At 45.1% G+C, this 21,040-nt stretch overlaps 1 protein-coding gene across 1 annotated transcript in view; it reads left to right on the top strand.

The window, feature by feature from the left end:
- The first annotated feature begins 1,187 nt into the window (after nt 1–1,187).
- Nucleotides 1,188–21,040, top strand: part of l1cama (L1 cell adhesion molecule, paralog a) — a 44,885-nt gene continuing 25,032 nt past the window's right edge. Inside the window, exon 1 of the mRNA XM_078288107.1 lies at nt 1,188–1,301. The gene's annotated coding sequence lies outside the window, so the exon portion shown is untranslated. The remainder of the gene's footprint in view (nt 1,302–21,040) is intronic.

Consider the following 21,040-nt stretch of genomic DNA (forward strand, 5'->3'; position numbering starts at 1 on the left):
ACCATGGTGGCTCAATGAGAATGGGCGGGTTTGTGAATGGACATGCTGCTGCCCCATTTACCTGAGTGGCTTTGAGTACAGTCTTCAATGCGTTGTGTGTGAGTGTGTATATATGTTTCCATGTCAGTGTCTTTCTGGCCACAGCCTTTCTTTCTCTTTCTCTTTCTCTTTCTTTCTCTTCCTGTATTTTCAGGATCAGATCAAAATGCATCCGTATGTGAATGTTTCTGTGTGTGTGTGTGTGTGTGTGTGATCAGCACCGACCACCCCAAAGCAGAGCGAGTATCATATCATATAGCAGGTCTCTGTCACCATGCATGCTGGATCGCAGTTTATCAACCCTGTAACTGCGCTGCTATCATGTCACAACACAGCCAGACAGCCTCTAGATCACCAGCCCTTCATTACCCTCAAATCAGTGCGTCTGCGTCTCCTCTCCTCGGCCCGCCCCGCAGACACAGATAAAAGACGGCACTAATTCATGACACATTTTTATTCACCAGCGTTACATAACAGTTGCCACACTCATGCCTTTGATTACACTATTATTAACTGAAACCCAGTCGATGTCTTAGTGACAGAATGAATTAAACAAGCTTATGAGAGAGGGGCTCAGCGGAGCGTAGAGATTACTGATACAAAACCTTAATAGCTGTCACTTCACCTGTACAGGCTATTAGCTGCCGGCTTGGTGCAGAGGAGAAGGGAGAGGAAGCGTTAAAGGGCCATAGGCTGTGTGCTCTATGCTCTATGCTAATGGGTATATTGTTATGCTGGCTCTGCTTGGCTGCATATAGGAGCAGTTTTAACTGTGCTGTGGCTTTCTGGCATGGGGCTACTGGCTGGAACCTGGCCCTACTAATCCAGCCACAGAGACCGTCTGCAGGGAGGAGGAAGACAAGGAGAGGACAGAGGGAGTGGATAGAGGACGGGGAGGGTGGGAAGAGAATAAAGGAATGGTCAGGATCCACATAGAGCGAGGCGAAGAGAGGCATATAGGGAGAGAGAGAGAGAGAGAGGGAGGGAGGGAGGGAGGGAGGGAGGGAGGGAACAGGGGAGGAGGGAGGCAGGCAGAGAAGAAGGGTGATGTCACCTCTAACAGGCAGCCAATGAGAGTCAGGGAGGGAGAGAGCGGCTGAGAGAGGGTGTGTTTTTCTATCACTGCAGCATCAGCACAGAGGAGAGGGGCACAATCAATTTGATAGAGAAGAGGAGGAAACGGCACAACTAGATAAGGAGGAAGAAAACAAAAAAAAAGGACGCAAGGAGTTGCCAGAGGAAGAAGCAGCATCCCTGTGGAGGTAAGAGAGAGGGGCAGCTATTCCTGATGAGATGGACAGTTTGTCATTAACAAGAAAGACAGAGGCAGAGAGCTGGTGAGCGGATTAATTAGGCTGTTGGGTGGAGGTGGCTTGTTATGGAATCACACCTTTGGCACATCTGTACCTCCACTGGCGGCACAAGATGGTAGTCTGGTTCATGTAAATGACTTTGATAGGTTTTTACATGAATGTCACGTCTTTGGCAGTAATGTATTTTTTTCTTCTGCGGTGCGTCGGTGGTTTGGAAAAAGTGTCAAATTACAGCTATTTCAAGGCCCTTACTTTGTAGAAATAATCACTGGAATCTAGAAAGATTTCTTTATTTCAGTGATGGGGGTTGTGGCTGAATATAGTGCATTGTCGTATTGCATTACATTACTTTTGTTGTGAGTTAAATTATGCTGAAGGCAAGTAGTAACAGATCAGGATAACCTGTTGGTACACTAGAAAAAGGGTTTTTTGTTATGTGTGCATATATTTTGCTGAGTGAACAGTCAGTGTGTTGCATGCAACAGGGTCTACTCTGATATTAATATTGAATACACAGCAATGCTGTGCGTTGCTGTGCTGCCTCATTGAACACACTGAACACATTACTGCTGAATATTAGAATATTGCCTTAAATGTAAGATTTTACGATATTATTTTCTTGTCTATGACGTTCCTAACCTTAGAATTTGTGTTTTAAGTCTTGTGTTTAAAACTAGTTGGAATATTTTATGTGAAAGATTGTGATTGAATGTGATTTTTTGCTTGTTTATAAAGTATCAAAGATGTTTATGTATTGTTTGTCATTGCAAGGTGTATTTAAATGCACTTTAAGTCTGTCACATTGCCATGCATATATTGCAAATATGCATCAACAGCCCTTCTTTACAATTCCCTACCAAATGTGAAAAAATGATTATGCAAATATACTTTAAATCTGTTGCATTACCATGCAGGTATTGCAAATTTCAACCACACATTTTCCTGCCAACTGTGAGTAATTTCCCATGCAGATAGAATTCTTTTTGCTTTACCTCTCCCTCTCTGCCTTGCTACCTTAGTATAAATCTCGGTTTTCTCCTCCACATTCCCCTCCCCTCCCCCAGCTAATAGCAGAGTGGCTTAATGTTGTTAAGTATAGCCCATGATTGCAATGTGTTGTTACGGTATTCAGTGATGTGGAGGGTGAAGCTCAACTGTGTGGTGGACAGCGCAGCACAGCACATCTCAGTTCTACTCTACTGATCTCATCTCCGACTGCTGCAATAGGCCTGTTCTCTTTCCCTGGGCAGACAGAAAGAACTGGGTAACCTTAAACTATGGACTATGGGGGGAAGAAAGAGAGGGAGGAAGGTAGAAAGAGGAGGGGAGGGAAAGAAAGAGATTTAGATATCAACAGGAGAGAGAGAGAGATGGAGAGAGAGATGGAGGGAGATATCAGGGGAAGTGAAAATAAGGGTGGGGCAGCGCTCCAAACAGACTGTGGAGGTGTGCCCATGAAAAGAAGCCGCTCACCTGGCTGAACGCCAGCCAGCTGCCTGCTCCTCCCTCTGTAGCCCGTAACACATCTGTTCTACCTGACGGCGCAAAATAGACAACGTTCCACCAATTGTATTAATCACATAGAAAACAGTGTTGCCAGAACCAGGCGTTAAAGGCTATTAATGTTTCGGTCTGCTGGTTGTGTGGGTGTGTTTGTCTGATGTCTGTGTGTGTGTGCGCACGTATCTTTGTGCAACTGTTTGTGTGCGTGTCAGCGGTGTATTTTTGAGTGAACCCACTCCTCCCTCTCTCTCTCTCTCTCCCTCTCTGTCTCTCTCTCTGTCTCTGTCTCTCCCTCTCTCTCCCCCTCTCTCTCTGTCTCTGTCTCTCCCTCTCTCCCTCCCTCTCTGTCTCTCCCTCCCTCCATGCCTCGGTAGCCTGCAGCCTGTCCCAGATGAACCGAGTCAAGGGACTGGAGGGGAGGGGAGGCACTGCGCCTGACAATGACTTGTTACCAGCTGTACAACATCCATAAACATACTGCACTGCACACATACATACAATAGATCAAGATATAGCTGCTGCTGAAGAGGGTGTGTGTATGTGGGAGTGTGTGATTGTGTGTGTGTGTGTGCGTGTATGTGTGTGTCTGTGGCAGCAATGCTCCAGAGACCCACTGCTGGCCACATTATCATACTGTTTAATGCAATAGTGTTTGTATGGCAGTGGCAGGCGGCTTGCTAGACTGGTGCTGTAGAGATGTTGTTGTCGGAGGAGCTGGCCAGACTTGAGTGTATGATTACGCTCGCTACAGTATGGCGCAGAGTGTAATCTCCCCTCTGACGCTAGCTGGTTAATTGAGCTGTTCCATCAGAGAGATGGATGGACACAGTGATTTACGGGAGGGGAGAGGGACAGAGAGATGTGCGATGAAAAGAGAGAGAAAAAGCCGGGGGAAAAGGTTAGAGTAAGATGAAAAAAAGGTAAAGGATGAGGCATAGAGAGAAGAGGGTGGACTCCCATTTGAAAGGCAAAGCACTTTGCATCCAGTAATGTATGTGTAGTGCTATAGGTTTTGTCTGAGAGGAGAGAGAGAGAAGGAGGGATCAACTAGGATAGAGGAAAGGGCAAGGTCACAGGGAGGATGGGCTGGAGAGAGAGAGCAGAGAAGAAGGAGGACACCCAGGAAATTAAAGGCGAAAAGAATAAGGGGAGGATTTCTAAACGTATTCACAGATAATAATTGTGATGAATATTGTGAGTAAAGCAGAGAGGTGGAGAGCCCCGCAATGTACGGTCATATATTTATGGTTTTGCCCTATTAATTTTTATGGGATGATAATGGCAGAGACTGGCCTGTTTCCAACCTCGTTTTGTCCTCCGGTTGAAGTGGAGAGATTGTGTTGTGTTGTGTGGGAGGAGAGGGAGTGATTTGCTCTCAATCTGCCAGTTAGGAGGAACTCCGGGGAAGAGCAGCGCTGCGCCGGCCCACTGCACCTCAGCCACCTGTTCTAGCCTCAGGGCACCAGTCATCCTGCTCCCCAAACACACACACACACACACACACACACATCTGTATAAATGTACCTCTGTCTGCAGATAATACACACACAATTACACACGCACAAAAACAAGTGCTCTCACAGATACACACAGCAGAACATCCTGTTGCAGTGCACCAAATTAGACATTCTGTAATGTTGCCTCCCCAGCCTTATTACTTAGGCGCCCGCCGCTGATCAAAGACCGCTCCTGACACTTTCCAGAGTTTCAATCATTAAAGCAAAGATGAGGTAAAGCAAGGGTTAAGAGAGTGAACTAACTCTCAGACTGAAGTGTCAAGAAAAACAGTTTCATCTCTCTGCTTTCTTTACTGCTCTTTTATCCTCCTTTGAGAATAGCAGTTGTAAAGTTGTAAACTCACAAGCGCAGATTCAAAGGCTTGCGAGTCAACTCCTTTGAGTTTTCTTTTTTTCTGTGTGTGTGTGTGTGTGCTTGCATTTGCGTGCTTGTGTGTCTTTAGGATGCTGTCAAGATGGAAAGTCAGTTTCCCCCCTGGCTGCGGCTTGGAGGCTGTTTGATTTAGATTGTGCAGATGGGAGTCGGCCCACTGGGTGTCAAGTGGGGGATCGTGCAGACACGCTGTCAGGGTTTGGGTGGAGAATACATTGTGGTGATTTAGAGAGCCAAGGGTCAGATGGATTGACAGGCCAGCCACGGGTACATGATTACAGAGAATAGAGGAGGAAGGAAGGAGGTCTGCAAAAGAGGGGAATAAAATTTGCAGAGATGAAAGGAGGCAGGCAGGGAGAAAGATGTAAAAAGAGAGAAGGGATTGATTTAAAAGACAGCAGGACGGTATGGAGATGATGGAAAGATACAGAAGATCAGGCTGATGAGACAAGGTAGAGGAGGATTGACAGAGCAGTTTCTGTGTGCCAGTCATCACTTAAAGTCCCGTTCTCTCTTCCGAGGGCAAACCTGTCAACTTAGGTAATCCATTCTTCCTTTACTGCCTCATTGTCCCCCTTTCCCCTTCTCTTCTCATTGTGCGTTTCTTTGGTTTAACATGTCATGTCTGTATTCATGCGGTGGTGGGCAGAGAAGCCCACTCTAGGGCCTTAATCAAAATAATGACTGAGACTCCTATTGGCCTTCCCAGAAAGAGGCTTTTAGACAAAGACTCATAAATCCAACCCAATTATACAATTGAACCTGTGATGAAGAGAAGGGCACAAATAGAGGCATCGTATATGGAAATTAAATTAATTTGACAGAGTGAATTACCTTATTACAGCTTTCAGCTGTGATAGTATGAGAGACGAGAAATGAGAGAATTCCCTTAGGTAACAAATATGATATTGCCTGTTAAAATTACAAAACTGGAACCCCATGGAGGTTATTACTTTAAGTCATGAGAGAAATTAATAACTGACAATCCAATAAGTCAAACAAATTTGGAGAACACAGATGATGTTGTAGGAAAAAAGCTTCAAATATGGTAAAAACTAAAAAATACACCGATTCTGTGTTACTTAAAAAATCCATATAATCCTGTCATTAGCATGGCTCATAGATTCATACATTTTCTTATCCTATGAATTAAATTTCTTCAGCTCAGTTAATTTAAAACAAAGAACCAAGCAGGAAACCAGTAAACCACTGAAGCTACAGATAAGAATGAATGAGATGAGAAACTCAGAGTCTGACCTCTTTGCTTTCATTGACCTTGATGCTCTCCTCTTCTTTTTCTGCCTCTCTGACAAAATGATGTCTTTGTCTGGGCAACAGAGAGAAATCCCCTGCTCCGTCACTCCATCTGACCAGAAGTCAGCTCCATCAAAGAGGCTTTATTGTCCAAATCAGTGACTAAAATTAGACTCAATTGACCCTCTGTACAGTATGCTCCCTAACTGCACATGTGTCTCTATGAAGCGTTCTGTTGTCTGTTGACACTGTGTGTGTGTGTGTGTGCCCCCGTAGAGGCATTTGAGTCGTCATTGTGAAAGGTACCACTAAGTATCAGATGGCCTCATGAATATACTAAATAACAAGAACTGTTGGGTTATTGGCTTTCATTTGTGAAAGTTACTGCAAAGTGTCAGATGGCCACATGACTGAAATACAGTAAGGGACAATGACTGTTGGTTTATTGGCTTTTGTGTAAAAAATATCTCTAAAATTAGGCCATTTACTATCTTTTTCTGATTGAGAGAAAGTTATTTATGCTTTTATTTCACACCTCTCTTTAGTCCTTCATTAACTGTAAGATTTTATTTATTACTACCTATATACAGAAGCATTGTCTGTTATCTGCAAACTGTTAGCGAACACAAATCACACAGACAGAGACAAGGCTTCTCAAAATAATGAAAAAAACATATGAAAGGATTTACACTCAGTTGCCCAAAGCAGTTGCCACCGTTGATAAATCCTTGAACTTTGACTCTTTGGTGTCGTCATTAACCATTGGCTGTCGGAGTTGTTGCCATGGCACCACCCACGCCACGCCCTGTAGGAGCTGTGAGTTAGAAATCTTTGTCAATGCAACATTTGATGAAAGTGTAGAGCTTTGGAATGTTTACAGAACATTTCACATTTTTGTGTAAGACAGTAAAATTATAAGTCATGTCGGCCACGTTTCTCTACATGATGGGGGCTAAAACTTGTGTGGTTCAGGTTTCAAACAAACAAACAAAATCAAGAGGAAGGTGAAATAATTATTCGATGTGGCAGAGCTTGGAAAAACTAACTGTTGTTAAATTGATGCAGCTGTGGATGATGCCCTCAATGACTGGATTGTGTTTGGTTTGAAGAGGCGAGGCCATATTAAAACACTTGCTTACTCAAGACAATCACACTAACGACAGCCGCAGAGATTACTGTATTGATGAACCTATAGTAGCAAAGGAACTGCAGCAGCCTGGAACGTTACCGCTGCAGAAAACTGAGGCACCGCCCATCATCTTAATGTTGGGGAAAAAGAGCTTGTATGCCACATCTATGACAAGAAAGGACACTGGGAGTTGCAAATGTAAAGGAGGGAAATAAACCAAGGACACTCACAAAGAATAATCATTCAAGGGGAAAAAAAAAACTGCATAGAGGGAAGCTAGGTAACAGCGACACAAACCCAGAAGACACATTACTTACCAAGGAGCCTCCGCAGCATTATTGGAATGAAAGCCAATCAGAATGGAGGTCATGGCCAGTGCAGCTGTCTGGCTCATTTCAGAGAAACTATTTAAGAAGAAGCTGAGCCACCTGCACAAATACCTGGAGATGGTAAAATTGGAATATTTACAGGTGAGACTTTTTGCCATGGCTTGAATGGCAAAGGCAAGGAGAGCTAAATGAACAATATGCTAAACTTTCTGTCTAGATTTCAAGGTGACCAGTCTAGATCAGTCTAGCTAGCTAGCAATTTAGCAAGCTAGTGATGTGAGCAGTTGATCAGTACAAACTGTTTGGTGTGGCTCATGGAGAGAAACCAGACCTGTCTGCAGATGCATGTTAAGAAGTCACAAAAGTATCTTACCAACACAACGCACCAGAGGATCTATAGATACTGACACTTGCTGTTTGGATAACCTCAGAGTCTGCAGTGTTTCAAAAGGTTATTGATCAAGTCCTCCTGCTAACTCCTGCTAACTAACTGCTAACTGCATGACATCCTGGCACCAGAAAAGAAACGACCAACACCAACTCTTTACAAGGCACAGGGAAGACTGAAAGAGAACGACGTACATATTCGTCAGGACAAGTGGGACATTTCAATCTTTGTGATGCACAGGTATTCATTTTCCCAGCTGTTTCACTCTCAGTATATTGCCGTTTCGGTACTATAGCGCTATTCATTTATGCTAGCTAGATTTGATGTAATGTGTCATTCTTGAAATGAGTTCTCATCAGCCAAATCACGATCCGATGCTTCCTCGATATTTTATGGTTAGCAAGTAAACATCCAAGATCTTTTCCCGTCCTCCTTCCTTGCTGTTCTTTTGTTTTGGACTCATACTGCGGCTGTTAGACATCACGTCAGATGCCCCTGCTTTGCCTGAGCGACAGCCTTGCTGCTTCCTCCTACTAATGGATTTGCTCAACAGCCGTCTCTCCTTGTCCTTGACGGAGTCGCCCTACTCCATAAAGCACCGGCCCTACAGCATCTTTATGTCTGAGCGCTGACTGTTTCTGCTGAACTGCTTCTCTTGGGTTCCATTTTCTCCCACTGATACAGCGGGCGCTACACTCCTGCAGTGCTCCCTCTACGCAGTTTAGCTCCTCTGTTTGGTTAGACGTAGGTAGTTCCACACAAAGCCACCCTACTAAGACACTTCGGGGCCCTCGATACCTCTCACTTCCTCCTGCCTTAGCTTGTGAGTCTGCTCCTTGTCATTGTAAGTTGCATCATACCGCTCTCCGAAGTTTTTGACAGGCTTCTCCAGAACTGTTGGTTGAACCTTTTGTTTGCCAGTTTCCCCTTGACAATGCTCCTCGACTTCCTCGGCTTAACGTTTTATCTCAGCCCAGTTTGTTTTTTTCCCAGCGCACACTTACTTTCCACACTGACACCTACCATACTGTTTACCGACTACTGTCTTCTGACCTCCATTTTTGGTACGCATACCAACTCTAACAGCCAGCAGAATGCAGTGCTGGGGGCTTCTTACAATCATATACCACAGGTCAGAAGCACATGCTAATGCCGCTGGCTTGTCACAGCTTCCGCCAGATACCCTCCTCCATTGTACTTCGACATGATGGAGACTGCACAGCAAATAAAGCCAATAAAAGAAGATCTAACCCAGTGAACAGAGCTTGACCCTATCATGAGGGGTGATGTCTCAACATGTCACGGGCACACAGCCGTATTTACAACCTCATCTTTTGCAGAGGAGGGATTTGACAGTGACGGCTGAATGCCTCCTGGAGTATGCGTTTTACTGCTTCACCAAAGCTGAGGACATTCGGGGCACTGGGGCATCATCAGGATCAAATAGTTGACACATAGCTCTTTCCGGTGACCTGGACTAGGTCACAATATTGAAGATAAAGGAACACATAGAGTCTGACACCCCTACACCTCTGGGACTGGCCAATGAACCACTGGCGGCAAGTGCACCTGGATTTTACAGCAGCTTACCCTCAATGTCAAGATAACACTCCTCTGGAAATCCAATCTGGAAACATTGTGCTTCAGTTGTAGACCGATGTATCAGACTGGGTCTATAAATTGCGGTGATAAGAAGGGAAGTAGTGCGTGGTATGTTCGAGAAGAGGACTTAGCCAAGAGACAAATAGAGTCAGGAAGGGAGACAGAAGCTGTCTGTTGGACTCACTGAGGCATTAGAGTAAGTGTGCTGAATTGAGGGTGACTGCTTGACACTGAATGTCTGGCACGAATGATTCACTCACATGCAGAACAGTTGCAGCACAGAGTATACGGTTTGATCTTGTCGTCAATCCAGCTGAAGGCTTATTTTGAGTGTTTATATTCGCGTGTATTGATTTTGTTCCGGTCAGGCCTCCCACACCCTTTACCTACAGTTCATGTGAATCAACCGTAACTGGAATAGATGGGGCGTGAAACACGAGCGCCCATGCACACACTCGACACCGGATCCTCAAGTATTTTGCAGGTGTAGTAAGTAAACAGGCTGTCGGTACGTCTCTCCTCTCTGTGTCTCTGTGGTGTTGTGACTGTAGTTTCCAGCGGGCGCTTTATCTGCTGTGTCAGCCATGATATATTCATTAGGGCTGGATTACAGAGAGTGGGAGGGGATCAGGTTTTGAGTGGGTTGTAATCCCCATACACTGGCCTAATTTAATCTCACCTACTGTGCCATCCTATTACACACTACACCCACCACAAACACACACAGACACTGGCTGGAGGAGAGGAGACGAGGGGGGCGCACGGGTGCAAGAGGGTAACATGGGACAAGAGGCATGGAGAGAAAGGAGGGAGGATGGTAGGAAAAGAGCTGGAGAATGGGAGAGTTGATTAGGAACAGCGGGGGAGAATTTCAAGTACAGAGAGAGAAAGAGAGAAAATGGCAAGGATTAAGTAAGGAGAGAGAAGGGCAGAGAAAGGGTAGAGAAGAGTGCATACAGGTAAACATGTTGCCTCTGTTTCTCTCCCTTCTCCGTAAGCTACCACCTCCTTCAGAAGGACTTAAACTATCCTGTCTGCACGTTTCGTATGGGTTTCTATATCGCTGTTGTCACAGCTGTTGCTTTCAGCTTGATCCATGCATTTTTCAGTTTTTCCAATGGGTTTTGAAAAGTTTTTATAAACCCAAAGGTGTATTTTACTTGCCATGTATTTGGTCATATGATCTGCTGTGGTTCAAAGGTACCATATATCACACTTGTTCGGCATTACTGGATTGAATAACAAAAAAAAAAAAAAAAAAAAGTAAAATAATTGATGATTAAAACAAGTTAACCCTGCGATGGACTGGCGACCGGTCCAGAGTGTCTCCCTGCCTTCCGCCTAGTGTGGCCCCCCTTCAACCCTGAAAAGAATTAAGGAGGTAGAGAAAATGAATGAATGAAAAAACGTTGTCATTGAATGATTACTTACAATTTTTATGGCCATTTTAGGGAGACTTTGAACAATGAGGCATGGCTTTATATAACCCGTTCTGCCATGTATAAACACGTTTATGGCCTACATCCCTCTCATCATCCATCCTCATCAGCTCATAGCCGAGTATAGCCAGAATGAATGAGGTCACACTGCCAGCCGCACACACCGTGCACTATCTACCTGAGATGGATGTTGTCCATGTGTGTGTGCTTGTTTTTCCTTTTGTGAATGTGGGTTTTGTGCTTTTCCATCAGCAAATTGGTGTTGCTTGAATTTGGCTCTTGGACTTAATCAGGGGTAATTGGGCATGGAGCCACTGAGAGCCTCATGCAGGGTCTGAGCTGGAATAATGAAACTCTGTATCTCTGTATCTGTATCTAGCTTTAAAACTGTCTGTTTACATCGGCCATCATGCTCCGCTGCACAGCAGGAACAACTGAACTGTAACACAACTTTGTGTTTGTGGCCACACTTTTGTGGGGTGTAGTTCTGGTAAAGTAGTGTTTTTTTTGTTTTCATTGGTTGTTGAACTCAGCTCGTGACTTGAACTTGTTGCTGCGAGGTGAGAAAGCTACTTTGCTACTGGACCGGAGGGCGAGGGGGTGAGGAGACGACTGAATGAAGTGGGAGGGATCGATGAAAAGAGACGTGGTGAGACTAGCAGTTAATACAAGGAAAAGAAAAGAAGCGCAGTCCCCAAGAGAAAACACAGGAGCAACAAAAAGAGAAAATAGATTTATTCAGGGGTGCAGATGTCACATGGGGTGGGGGGAAGGAGGGAGATGAAGGGAGAGGGAACAAACCCCATCGAGATAAGGAGAGAGGGGAGAGAGAATAGACAGAGGGTCCGGACATTGTTAACGAGCTTAACGGGGTAATTATACACATAAGCAAAGACCTCATCCTCCGGGCCTTACACGGTTGGGTGGGGCAGGGGAGGAAGGAAGCAGGAGGGGCGTTGCTAACTAAAGAAAGGAGGTCTATTATCAGTAACCTTTTAATAATGTTGATTGTACCATTAAAGTGTAATCCTGCTCAGGGGGATGAGCCGAACTGAAGCGCGAGAATGTGGAAGATGAGAAGACAACGTGGCAAGATAAAGAAAGAAAGATACGGGAAGAGAGAGAGAGAGAAAGAGAGAGAGAGATGGGGGGGTCTGTTAAAGGAGAGATATCCTGTAGCGATTAAAATGTCACTGAGTGCAGAGGCAGATGCACACCTGCCACGCACATACACATGCAACAAACACACTCAACACACACACACACACACACACACATCCAGCTCACCTGCATCCTCTCCGGCTGTGTGCAGAGTGACTCTGTGACACTAATTACATAACAGGAAGGGAACGCATCCCCAGACACAGATAGTAGGACTGCCTGCAGACTGAACTGACATGATTGAATCAACATGTCTTCAGCACTGCAATGACTTCATTCTCTAAGTGTGCCGTATGTCATCCATCTTTATTCCTCCTCGTAACTCTCAGTCTCTCTTTGCGCTCACCTTAATAATAGGGAACGATCTCTTGTCCCTCCCTCTCGACTTTCATTTTTTCTTTTTCTTCAGTTTTTCCTTCTCTCCCTCTCTGTACCTCTCTTCCCCAGACAGTCGGTGTTTTATTTGTGTCTGTGTAGTGAATGGTGTTTTGACCAGCCTGCGGTTCAGAGGGCAACAACAAACCAACAGTAAATGTTAGTGACAAGGCTGTTACTAGCTGTGCTGACATCATACACACTGGTCCCCTCTGTGTCGGCCCCACGCACACACACACACACACACACACACACACACACACACACACACACACACAGACACCTCCACAAGTGTCAGAAAAGCTGGTTCCCCCTATCAAGTTTAATAGAGGAAAAAATCTTTGAGGTATTTTTGGAGCGTTTGAGACATTTCGTCTTGCAAGCGCTGTATTGTTTGGCCCTTTTTTTTGTGATGAGTGGGCCGATGCCAGTGTAGTTGGCAGTATTTGCTGACTGGCTGTCTATGTGTCCTATATAGGAACCAACGTGGTCAGCATGTTTAAAGCATGGGCCACATGCTTGACATGATGATGATTAAGTTACCAGTCTTCATGGCAGAGGGTTATGGTGAACTACAATATTGCCACCGGCCCCTTTCACCCATGAGAAGATCTTTGAGTGTGTGTTTTTGTGTGTATTGGGGGTTGTGTGTTGTGTTTATGTTCGTGCACTTCACTGTGTGTGTGTGAGGATGCACGTGTGTCTAAAGCTTTTTTGCGTTTTGTGTGTGTGTGTGTGTGTGTGTGTGTATACAGTGTGTATGTGGATTGTCAGACCTTGTTGGTCTAACTCTGTATGAGAAGCTCATCAACTGGTTCTTTAGCCGCAGGGAAAGGTCACCACAGCTTCCTCTGTATCCCCTTGTCCTCTCTCTCTACTCTGCCCCTCTCTCTCTCTCTCTCTCTGTCTTCCTCTCTTTCTCTCTCACTGGAATGGAGGCCAACCCCTTCTGTCATCTCTCATAATTGAAGCAAAGCGGGAGGAAAAGAGGGAAGAGAGACTGCGGAGCTTTGGCCACAGCTGGGCCTTCTGTGAGGCGGCAATACCCCAGGAGGGAGAAGAGGGGAAGATGATGGAGGAGGAGGAGGAGGGGAGGGGAGTGTGGAAGAGAGGGAAGAGAGGACCAGTGAAGCCACACACAACAGTATAAACAGAGAAGGGATGAAACACTTTTTTTTTTTTGCTTATTCACTCTATACCCTCTGGATGGGAAAATGCAAAAACAGATATACTCGTCACTCCCTTTCACTGTCTGATGGGAGAAGACACACACACACACACACACACACACACACAGACCGATACAAACACAGACGGGGCGGAACAGGTTGTCTGTTTACTTTCTTTCATATCGTGCCGTGTTGAAAATTGGTGCACGTTCCGGAAAATGTCATGTCCTTGATCTCTTTGCACCACTACACAGTGGTGCGTGGAGGGCTGGAGCCTGTGTAGCGATGTGTGTGTGTGTGTGTGTGTGTGTGTGTGGGGGTGGGGGGGGGGGGGGTGGGGGGGGGTTGGCCCAGACCGCAGCAGAGACGGGGCTGCGTGCCTCAGATAACGCCACAGCCTTTGATGGAGCCTGGCCCTCCTCTGTTGGAGAGGACAAGCCGCTCCGCCTCAAATAGATTTCCGCCGTGGACTCCATTGGTAATGATTGGATTTAGTTACGGAGCTGAAACGGTTTGCTGATGATAATGATAACAGATGCGATGGGAGTTAGTCAGCCACTTAGGGTCGGGGGACTATTGATGCTGTGCCAGTCTGTGCAAATTTCCCTTGGCTTCCACAGGCTTGATAAGAGTTGATGGCAGAGGTTGATAGGATGCTACCTGTAATTGCATTCTGTATGATCTAGGCTGGCTGGTTGTAATGAAGATGTAACGCAGGACAGCTGGGAGACAGAGTTCCATAGGTTTCCTTCTATAGGGAAGGAGAAGAAGGGGAAGAGGGGGAGGGGTGGAAGAGAGGAGTGCAGGAGGAGAGTGAGGGGAGTTTCATGCTGCTGAGAGTGATGCAAAGAGCGAGAAGCAGTCAGCAGGGAGCGGAGAGGAGCGGAGAAAGAAAGAGAATAAGAGCGAAAGAGAGAGAGAGAGAGAGAGAGAGGAGCGCAAATAAGAGATAGACTTTAGGCGAAGACGGCAGTCGGAAACGAGGAAGTCTTTCAAGTACAGATAGCATGTAGACATAACAGGGGAACTGGAGAAAGCCAGAGATGGGGAAAGAGCGCGAGAAGGAGACGCAGGAGACGAGAGATGAAGGTGGAGAGAAGAAAGTAGAGACAGATGAGCAAGAGAATGAGAGAGAGAGAGAGAGATAGGGAGTGGGGAATGGGAGGAGGATGAATGTGTAGGAGGGGGAGGGGAGAGAAATATTTGCTGTGTGCGGCTGGGCTGGAGTCAGGGGGTTGTCATGGTGATAGTGGGGTGAGAAGAGGAAGGGGAGGTGGGAGTATTGACACCTAGACTTGGTACACACTGCTGAAATGAGCACGGACACACACACGTACACATGCTATTACAAACAAAATGAGTCATGCATAAGATACCGATTTCCCACCTCCTAAGTAAACACACACACACACACACACACACACACCTTCTTTCTCTCACACACACACACAGGTGGTGCCTACCAATGAGCTAAGTGCAGCATCCAAGCCCAGTAGCTTAGATCACCATGCAAAGTCCGTCTCCCATGTCTCTCTGCCCTCTTTTATCCTCACTCAACTCTATTTGAATGGCAGGCAAATCCCTTTAAACTGACTTCACTTGCCAGACAATTACCCAAACCATACCATTCAAGGCTCGGTCTAGTGCTGTGTGTGTGCGTAAGTGTGTGTGTGCATGTGTGTGAGAGAGTGTGAGCGAGTGTTCACACATCTCTTGGCTTGGCTGTATTCCTGTGTGTGTGATGATGGAGCGACAGGAACATGCAGTTACAGCTGGATCAAGATGAAGACTGATGTGGAGAGAGGCAGCAGCTCTGGTGGGGCTACCAGCCTCTGAGCCTCTGCACACACTTATATAATAATAATAATAATGATAAGAAGAAGAAAAAATATATATATAATAATCGTACTTTACGTAGCACTTTTTGAAACAAAGTTACAAACTGCTTTACATCGAATAAAACAACAGCAAAAAAGAAATACAGCAAATGCAAACATAGAAACATAGAAAGAAAAAAAAGCAGCAGCAAAAAGAGAATGACCATATTGGACATCAAACTAATCTATAAAACTGCAATATCAATGTTAGCAGTTAAAAGCAATTTTATATAAATGAGTTTTTAATTTTAATAATTTAATTTTAATTGTGTCTTTAAAGGAGATAGAGAGTTAGCTATTTGTATTTTGTCAGGTAAATTGTTCCATTAATAACCTTTTGACTGAGAGCTTTGTCTGTAGATCTAAGACTACGCTTTTGTACTTAGGAAGATAAAAGCTCCATTATATCAGCTGAGGCTAAGCCATTTATTGCTTTAAAAGTAATCAATAAAATCATAAAATGGATTCTAAAATCAAATGGAATTGGTTAGAATGGGGCTCAAATGATCTCTCCTGTTAGTTCTAGTGCATTCTGGACTAGTTGCAGACTAGAAAGAGTTTTTCGATTGAGACAAGAATACAGGGAGTTACATACATACACATACACACACACACAAAATCTCTTTCTCTAGTTTCCCCTTCTGTCTGTCTCTCACTCGTTCTCATCCACCCACTCTCTCTTTCCAGTCCATAGGCATTTACTAGCCGTTTAGTGGAGTTGTATCTCCTGCCTCGTCCCCAGAAGGCCTAGTATCTGATTAGATCAGGAGCACTTAAGGGGAAGTGCTGCTTTTGCAACTTTTAACAAAGTTAATGGAGTTGCCAAGAAGCAGTTGTCTGAGCTGGTTAATCATTGTGATGATGTGAGTCACCAGGTCACATGAGCCATTCAAAACTACATCTTCTCCGCCCTAATCTAGTCAATTAATATGGAAAAATCTGATTGATCTTATTTCAAGAGATCCTTGGGTGTTTTGTAATCACTGATAATTTACATGTATTTCTCTCATTTCTGCTTTACTTTGATGATTCTTACATTACATTCTTACGAATGTTTGTATGTGTGTACATGCTTGCATATCTGTGTGTGTATGTGTATGATTTCATTCTCCTACTTTCTATATGTTAATGTGTGACTCTGCATGCTCCCACAAGCCCAGCATTGGGCTCAGGAACAAACAAATCCAGCCACTTTCCCACAGTCGTTGAGCCACCGGGGCCTTTCCATGCAAATGTATTAGCCAAGCTCTGTGTCTGACCTTGTCCTGCCAGCAGCTCATTTCCCTGTGGTGGTGGGAGAGGACTGGCAGGGATTACATCCAACCCAAGAAGACCTTGACAAATGTTTCCAGCAAAGTCTAAATCTCACCACTGAGCTGTCTGCGGGGAAACGATGGATCAAAAATGTACCTTTATGAAATATCCTATATATGAAAACAACCAACCTGTGGTTTAGAAATGAGAGACACAGAAAAAAGAGACACCGAAATCACTAGATAAAACAAAGACGCTTCACCATGTCACATTTGGCAAATTTGTTTGAGATCTTTTCTGCTTGAGATATTTTCCCGCTATTATGTCTTTTCTTTGATCGACAGCGTAATTGTGACGTGACGTGAGGGTCTCAAACGGTTGACCTGTTGTGGAGGAGAGCTGTAGGTCATCCATCACACACACAAACACACACGGACACACACCCCTCCCCTCTCCTCAGGGCGTGGCGTGCCGATGGTCCCTGCGGAGGCGACCACGTGTCCTCGCGTGTCACACGAGCCGCTGGCAGCTGTATTCTCCGGCGCTATATGGGCCACTTATCACCTGACCCAAGGGATCGCTCCCTCCTCCTCCTCTCTCCGTCTGCTGCATGACTGACTGCACAAACATCGCTACCTGCGAACAGCCAACACAAACCCACCCTCACCTACGCTCCTCAGATGATGCAACACACACACACACACACATGCGCACACATATGCTCCCATTCACACCTGAGACATTTCACCGCCTCCTCTCACTACTTCTTGTCTTAGAGGATCTTAGCGCTTTTTCTTCCGCTGTTTTCCTTCAGGTTTTTTTATGTGTGCATGGCTGACTTGAATAATAACGCGACATTACAGCACACAGCATGTAAATGTTTATGTTTTCTGCTCTTAGGCATATGCCATGGTATGGCTATTCAAGCATCTACTTCAGTGCTTGTTTTCCCTCTAGTGCTGTTACATGCTGTTTGTGTTGTTGGTGCTGGTTGTCGTCTCCAGCAGTCTTAAGCTGCTGTCTCTGGTGTCAGGGCGAACACTGGAGCATACTCTACTGATGTCAGCTGTTTTCTACTGGCCTGCCTGACACCTGCCTGACTCCATCTTGATACCATACGCACACATACAGTACAGTATGCACACATGCCCACACACACACATACGCACGGAAACAAAATCTCTCCTTTTCACCTGTCTGATCTCCCTCTAGATAAAGGCCCATACACACACATTTACCGAAGGATCTCCACTCAGCTCCGAGCAGCGTTATGTCTTCGCAAAGGTAAAAAAAAAAAGAAAAGTAAGTGACAGTAAAGGTGAATGTGCGTCTAAATAAGAAAAACAAGAGCAAGGCAGTTAGCTCCGGAGCAGTGGGAGAAAGGAGGGGAGGCTGACTGCGAGAGATAAAGAGAGAGAGAGAGAGAGAGAGAGAGGAACTGTAGGACGAAGCAAAAGACAGAATAGGAAGCGGGGAGGAGAGGGAGAAGGTCACTCCTAATAGCTCTTCCGCTTAATTTCATAATGTCATGATTACCCCTCTTTACCCCGGCTAACGCCATTACCTCTCTGCTTTATGTACAGTAAGCCATTCTGTCACAGCAAAGTATAGAAGCACATACGAGACAGCATGTACATACGAGTTTCTGTACTGAGCTCTTTGTGTTCCTGATTTACACAGCGTTCGTTTACGTGCCCAATGATGTAAGCGTCCATGAGTGTGTGTTTGTGCGTGCTTGTGTGTATCGCGTCTTGTGTCTTCTGCATGGCACCTTGGGTGTGTCTGTAATTAGCGAGCTTTGTGCTACAGGCACAAAATCTGACTGATGCTGCTGCTAACGAAGCAAATGACACCCACAGGCAAGAATGGGGCAGGGTGTGGAGAGTGTGTGTTTGTGTGTGTGTGTGTGTGTGTATATATACATGTGTTTCTCACTCAGTCTACAGAGAATATTTGATTTAGCCTAGCTGTTAGAAGGTTTTTTATTTCATTCATACTCGCTGAGATGCCTTTTTGTCTTTTTTTGTTGTTCTCTGTTTATTTTTCCAATGAGATTGGGCAGTCTGCTTTCTTTCTGTATCCATCAGATTTAGATTACAGGTAAAATGCAAGGAAATGGAGAAGAGACATGATATTACTGTACTGGCCAGATTTTTTATATATTTAACCTTGCTATAAGTGTATATAGTCATGATTTTAACCACCCAAACACACAAATCTCCATTCTGTTTGATCTTTTTTTTTTTTTTTTTTTTACCACATACGCTCATTTCCTGTGACTAATTGACTGACAGGCGAGCCTAAGCAAATTACCTTATAAATTGTGTGCTAAGTGAGCAGCAGCTAACATGCTAGAAGCAGAGAGAGAGCTGGAGGCAGCACTCCATCTGCAAGACTGGCTCCATTAACTGACAAGGGATTAGCTGACCTGCTGACACACAGCCTGATCCTGACTGATACACACAACACAACACGCATGAACACACATGCATGCACACACACACACACACAGCCATTCAGGGAACCCGATACACTCTATTACACCAAGGCAACACCCCTGCTTTGTGATCGTTATAGGCCTTTTACTGGTCACTGATCCCATATCCAAATCTCTCTCTTCCACTTCACTTGTTTACGGTCCGCATTTTTTACCTGCCTCGTTTTTCTCTCTTTCTCTGTATTTTAATTCTTTCTTTTTGTTCTTGCCACCCTTCCTCTTTCTCTCTTTGTTTTCAGTTTCTATGAATTTTTCAGACTTTTGTTGTCGACTTTGTGACGCCCCCCTTTGATCTCCCGCCGGTGTTGCCCTTCTTTCTCTCCGCCGTTCCTCCATCCCTCCATCCCTCCATCCCTCCATCCACCTCTCCTCTCCAGGCCTCACGGATGTCTTAATGAGTCCACTCCCTCCTCCTTAAATTATTCACCGCTTCTTTTATTCTACCATTCCCATTGTGTCTTAAGGGGAAAAACATCAATAAATAAATCAAGGCAGCGGTACCTTCCTCTACAGTCTCGGCCATAGGAGAAATGATTGTGTGTGTAAGAAGGAGAGAGAGAGGGAGAGAGCGAGAAAGAGAGAGAGAGAATCTTGTACCTCTGTTTTGTCTCAGAGAACTGCTTTTGTCTTTGTCTTTACTCCCTTTGATTCTCAATCTGACAAGTCTGAAGAGGATTTAGCCTTATAAAGATCAAAATCCTTTGAGTATTTAAGCTGTAACTGAGATGCTCCCTGCCTGTTCCCATGAGTGTGTGTGGGTTTTTGTGTGTGTTGAAGGTTCACATGCCCACCTGTGTGTGTGTGTGTGTATGCGTGCTATATATGCAGACATCCAGTATTTGTACTTATACATGAATGTGTGTGAAGGTGTGTTTGAGAGACAGCCTGTGTGCGTGTGTGTGTGCACCAGCAAATGAGTGAGTGTGTGTACGTGCGTGCGCATATGAAGTAAGCGATACCGCAAACCCGTTAGTGTCCATGTGTATGAATAACTGAATTTGTATGTACAAGGGGGGATGCTGTGTGGAGACCCTGTTGTCATGGCAACCAGGATAGGGAGAGTGGGTGGCTGCCCCCACCCCTCCTCTGACAACCTTTATTTTCTCCAGCTTTTTGTCACTCCAATATTAACCCCTAACCCTTGACAGAACGAGAGGGGGGGGGGGGGGGTTGTCTTCATCGGAAGAAGAGCAGGATTTGAAAAAAATGAAGGAAAGACAGCCTGCATGCTATCACCCCACTGACACTAGTGGGAATTGCAAAGTAGTAAATGGTGGAGCTTATGCTAATAGCGGTATTGATAAATGTGCTGTCTGTGTACCCTGATTCCAGATAAGCTGTAGCGCTGCGGCTTTTTTTTCTAGTAAATTTCCATTCGGAGTTGACCGTGGATCATCGGTCTTGAGCCACACGTTACTTGGCCTTTTAAACAAGGCGCACGGCCATGAAGGAGATATTGGTTTCACACTCAGCGCCGTAAAGCCCCTTTCCAATAAAGTTGGAGATATTGAATTAATCAGCCATATTGCCTATTGTCCGAGGCAGAGTGCTAGTGCTGCAGTTTATTAAATTGACGGAGGAGAGAAAGCGTTGAATATAGAAAGAGGAGAAGGAGAGGAGAGGAGGATGGGGGGAATATGAAATGTGTTGTGAAAAGTGATCGGAGGGGGAGTGGAAAAAAGCTTTTAGTGTCAGCTACCGAGGGAGTTGAAAGAGTGGAGGAAGAAGATTGATAAAAAGGTGACAAGAAAATGGGCACTCATCGCTCTTTGGCAGTTCCTATTATATGGCTGGGCTCCTAAGCAGAAATACTTTGAGAAA

The sequence above is a fragment of the Centroberyx gerrardi genome, chromosome 14 (assembly GCF_048128805.1).
Source record: "Centroberyx gerrardi isolate f3 chromosome 14, fCenGer3.hap1.cur.20231027, whole genome shotgun sequence".
NCBI lineage: Eukaryota > Metazoa > Chordata > Actinopteri > Beryciformes > Berycidae > Centroberyx > Centroberyx gerrardi.